This window comes from Crocuta crocuta, unplaced genomic scaffold, assembly GCF_008692635.1.
Source record: "Crocuta crocuta isolate KB4526 unplaced genomic scaffold, BGI_CrCroc_1.0 scaffold13, whole genome shotgun sequence".
Lineage (NCBI taxonomy): Eukaryota > Metazoa > Chordata > Mammalia > Carnivora > Hyaenidae > Crocuta > Crocuta crocuta.
Window position 1 is genome coordinate 8,367,881 of NW_027530007.1, and position 5,628 is coordinate 8,373,508.

A 5,628-nucleotide genomic window follows, 5' to 3' on the forward strand; every position below is an offset into this window, starting at 1 on the left:
GCTGCACAGCGCCCTCCCTCACCGGCCCTGCCCCCTCCCTGCCTCTGGGACTGACCCCTTGTGCAGAGCTTGTACCCAAATTCCATCTCGGGCTCAGCCTCCAGAGGCCCCGCTCTGCAAGGAGGGGTATTGCAAATGGATTCCTCGCTGCCCGGCCGCGCACCCTGGGGCCGGGCCCACACGCCTCCCTGGTGGCCCACCTGCCACGGCTGTCACTGTGGCGATGGGGCAGGAGGGGCCAGAGACCAGGCGGCCGCTGCCCAGCCCCTGACCGTCGTCAGGACCTCGTTAGGGAGAGCTGGGACCTCGGCGTGTGGGTGGGGACATCCGGGTGGGTGTCCTTCTCATCAGNACTGAATGCGGAGGCCTCATCACCCCTGCCCCCGGGGCAGCATTTGTCCCCATCGGGACCACCTCCCCTCCGAGCCACCGGGCCAGCACCCAGGGTCACGGTGCAGCACAGCTGCTCAAGGGCAGCGGAGGATGAAGAGACGATGGGCTGTGCTGGCAGGAGCTGGGGGCACGGGCAGTCCCAGGGGCTCCGCTGAGGGGCTGGAGCACAGGGGTTCTCAAAGCCCCCCTTCTTCCCGCTCCTGCCCGAGGCTTCCTAAGCCGGCACAGGGCAGGCCACAGTCTGGGACCTGCACCCTGCGCGGTGCCTGCAGCCAGCCTCCTTGGCCACCGGCAATGGTGCGCGCCTGTGACCCAGTGTCCCCAGGGCCCCGGCGTGCTGCGCTCAGGAACGCCCCGCACCACCCCTTACTTCCTGTACCCCCAAGAAAACCCACGTGCCCTCGTCTTGACTCTCTGTTTCAGGGTCCACAAGGGAGCCTGAAAAGGGGAGTAAAAACACGCCCAAGCCCTGGACCACGCGCCGTGGCAGGTAGCAAGGGATGCAGGTGTGAGATGCCAGCGCTGCTCAGGAATGGCCAGGGCTGGCGACTGAGATGAAGATGTGATGTGAGGGGCGCCTGGCGGCTCAGTCGGCTGAGCATCTGACTTCGGCGCAGGTCACGATCTCACAGTTGGTGAGTTCGAGCCCCGCGTCGGGCTCAGTCCTGGTAGCTCAGAACCTGGGGCTGCCTCTCTCTCTGCCCCTCCCTCGCTCATGCTGTCTGTCTCTGAAAAAATGAATGATTGTTAAAAAAAATTTTTTAATTAAAAAAAAGAGAAGCAGTATAACTTGAAAGCACAAAGTAATGTCATAAAAGTAAACCGAGCCACCTGACAGAGCTCCGGGGGCCAGCGCTGGAAGAATGAGAGCAAGAAATAAATCAAGTAGGATATTACGGATTATAACCGTAAATATCCATTGTGCACGGAAGCGTATCACCACCAGAGTGAAACCACACAGCCCGGAAAAAATACTCACAAATCACATATCTGATAAGGGATTCATATCCAGAATAAGTAAGGGAATTCTACGCCTGGCTGGCTCAGTCAGTAGAGCATGTGACACTTAATCAGGGTCATGAGTTCAAGCCCCACATTGGGCATAGAGTCTCCTTTAAGAAAATACATTAAAAAAAAAAACTCAACAACAACAGAAATAAACAACCCAATTAAAAATGGGCAAAGGACTTGAATAGATATTTTTCCAAAAATAGATACACACGCAAAGGAGTACATGAAAAGCCGCCCAACATCACTAATCATTAGGAAAATGCAAATCAAAACCACAATGATCTGTCATTTCACATCCAGTAGGATGGCTATTGTCCAAAAACAAAGCGACAAGCCTTAGGGAAGAGGTGGAGAAATCGGGATCCTGTGCACAGCTGGTGGCAACGAGAAACGGCGCAGCTGCCACAGAAAAGGGTGGCGATCCCTCAAAAAAGTAGACATAGAATGACCGTACGATCCAAGTGTGTACCTGAGACAACTGAAAGCAGGGACCTGAACCGATACTTGTATACGTGTGTTCATAGCAGCGTTATTCACAGTACATAAAAGATGGAAACAGCCCAAACGCACACCAACGGATGGATGGGTGGGTAAACAAAACATAGTATGTACATATGTGATAACAGATATTATGTGTCAGCTTGATGGGGCTAAGGACCCCCAGGCAGCAGGTAAAGCGTTATTTCTGGATGTGTCTGTGAGGGTGTTTCTGGAAGAGATAAGCATTTGGTTCTGTAAACTGTCCTCACCAAGGCAGGTGGGCGTTGTCCAGTCTGTTTGGGCCCCAACAGAACGGAAAAGACACAGGAAGGGCCGGTTTGCTCTCTGCCTGAGTGGAACGTCCAGCTTCTCTCGCCCTCGGACTCACCCTGAGTCACACCACCGGCGTTCCCAGGCCTGCAGCCTGCAGAGGCCAGAGGGAGGGAGGTCTTGGCCTCCACAGCTGCATGGATCAATTCCCATAATCAGTCTCCTCACCTCTATATGTTTTACGTGTGTGTGTGTGTGCGCACACGCGCTGTTTCTCTGGAAAACCCTAATACAATATGCAATGGAATTATTATAATTCAGCCAGAAAAAGGAAGAAAATGCTGACAGCTGCTTCAACATGGATGAACCTGAGGACACTCTGCTCCGTGAAACGAGCCAGTCACCAAGGACAAATGTTAAGAAAACATCCAGATGCCCAACAGACAAATGAAAAGATGCTCAACATCATTAGTCATCAGGGAAATGCAAATCAGAACCACAATGAGATATCACCGAACACCTGTCAGATGGCTAGAATCAAAAACACAGATGGGGCGCCTGGGGGGCTCAGTCAGTTGAGCCTCCGACTTCGGCTCAGGTCATGATCTCGCGGTTCATGAGTTCGAGCCCCGCGTCGGGCTCTGTGCTGACAGCTCAGAGCCTGGAGCTGCTTCTGATTCTGTGTCTCCCTCTCTCTCTGCCCCTCCCCTGCTCACGCTCTGTTTCTGCCTCCTAAAAATGAATAAATGTTAAAAACAAAAAAAAAGAAAAAGATCATCACATATGATCCAGTAATTCCACTCCTGTGTAGTTACCCAAAGAAAATGAAAACACTAATTTGAAAAGAACAATTCACCCCTATGTTTACTGCAGCACTATTTACAATAGCCAAGATGTATGAGCAGCTCAATGATCCATCCATCAATGAATGGGTAAAGAAGAGGTGACATATATACATATATATATAATGGAATATTATATATTGGATATTATCCGATATGTAATATTGGAATATTATCCAATATAAATATATATAATGGAATATTATTCAGGCATATAAAAGAATAAAATCTTGCCATTTGCAACCACATGGATGGACCTAGAGGGTACTATGCTAAGTGAAATAGGTCAGAGAAAGACAAATACCACATAATTTCACTCAGGTGGAATTTAAGAAACAAACAAAAATGAACAAACCAAAAAAACCAGACCCTTAAATACAGAGAACAAATTGGTGGTTACCAGAGGGGAGATGGGTGAGGGGATGGATGAAACAGATAAAGGGAGGGGCGCCTGGGTGGCTCAGTCGGTTGGGCGTCCGACTTCGGCTCAGGTCATGATCTCACGGTTCGTGGGTTCGAGCCCCACGTCGGGCTCTGTGCTGACAGCTCGGAGCCCGGAGCCTATTTCAGATTCTGCGTCTCCCTCTCTCTCTGACCCTCCCCTGCTCATGCTGACTCTCTCTCTCTCAGAAATAAATAAAACATTAAAAAAAATTTTTTAAATAAAGGAGATTAAGAGGACACTTGCTGCTATGAGCACAAAGTGTTGAATCATCACATGGCACAGCTGAATCTAATACAACACCATATGTTAATTATACTTCCATTTTTAAAAAGGGCAAATATTGTATGACTCCACTTACATGAGGTCCCTAGAGACATAAAATTCATAGAGATAGAAAGTAGAGCGGTGGGTGCCAGAGGCCGGGGGAGGAGAATGGGGAACGAGTGTTTACTGGGGACAGAGCCGCACAACAATGTGAACGTACTTAATGCCACAGGACTGTGCAGGCAAAGTGGAAAATTTTATGTTTGACCACCACAATAAACATAAATATTGATGAGTCCATATTGGTATAAGTGATCGATAAATAAATGGGGAGAAGAGTCACCGTACAGAAGGATTCCAAACAATGTATGTAGCTCTTCTAGCCTCATGGAGGGGAACACAACGCAGACCCCAGTAGTGACTTCCGTCCACAGAGTATGGAAAGGGAGAACCGGTGCTGACCCCCTCAGGTGATCAAGGTCAACATGGCAGCGATGAGGCATCCCCGGACAGGATGTGACCAGAGGACACTACACCTCCGCACCTGTGGTCCCCCCTAAACCCACACCCCCAGCCTAACCATGAGAAAGCTCCAGACAAGTCCCAGGAGATACACAGTCTCCAAAATGTCTTGACCAGCACTCTTCAAACTGTCAAGGACATCAAAATCGAGAGAAATTCTGAGAAACTGTCACAGCCCAGAGGAGCCCAAGGAGAGGTGATGACTTAATGCAGGATGGGATCCTGGGACATAATGGACATTTGCTAAAAACCAAGGAAATCTGAATAAAGCATGGACTTCAGTTAATAATAATGTGTAAATACTGGTTGACTGTGACCATGTCAAATGTATCATCATGCTAGTAAGATGTTCACTGACCGAGTGTGAAGTGCATGGGAATCCTGTACTTTCAGCAATTTTTCTGTAAATCTAAAACTGTTCTAAAAATAAAGTTTATTTTATTTTTATTTTTATATTTTTTAATGTTTATTTTGAGAAAGAGAGAGAGAGTGACCGCAAGCAGGCAGAGAGGGAGACACAGAATCCCACGCAGGCTCCAGGCTCTGAGCTGTCACCACAGAGCCCGATGCGGGGCTTGACCCCACAAACCGTGAGACCATGACCTGAGCTGAAGTCTGACGCTTAACTGAGCCACCAGGCGCCCCAAAATAAAATTTATTTAAAAAAGAAATCCACATACACCAATAATCAAAATAATGCATTTAAAGCAATCGCCATAGAAACCGCAGTCTATGAGGCTCGACAAAAACAGGCCCAGCTGCTTTCTGTTCACAGGACACCAGCTTCAGGGCGAGGCCGCAGGACAGCGGGCTGGGCGGGCGGCTGCCCCCAGGCTGACCCCCGGACTGCCCCCGCGCTGACCCCCGGATTGCCCCCGGACTGACCCCGGGCTGCCGCGGCTGCAGGGCCGCAGCTCCCCTCCGGGGGGCGCGTCTGGGGCCGAGAGCCCTTCTGCGCCCCGCGCTCCGCACGCGTCTGGGTCTGGGGGCGCAGCCCCAGAACACCCTTCTCCAGCGCCCCCTGGGAGTGAACATCGACCACTTACGGATCCACAGGGAAGTCTCCACACTGCAGATCAACAGCAATCTGACCGCTGACTACCGAGGTTACGACTGATTTCGAAATCAAGGGGCGCCCGGGGGGCTCAGTCGGTTGAGCGTGCGACTTCGGCTCAGGTCATGATCTCACGGTCCGCGGGTTCGAGCCCCGCGTCGGGCTCNGCCCCCTAGGCTGCTAGCGCCTGGCCTGTCTACCCCTCGTCTCGAAATCATGTCCTCGAAGCCCCACTTTTGGATCCGACAATTGCCAGGGGGAGAAATAGACACAAACATCCCTTTTGTTCACCCCTGGGGCGGAGCCCACGGGGCAGGCAGCGGGGCAGGGCACAGGCTGCGGGGGAG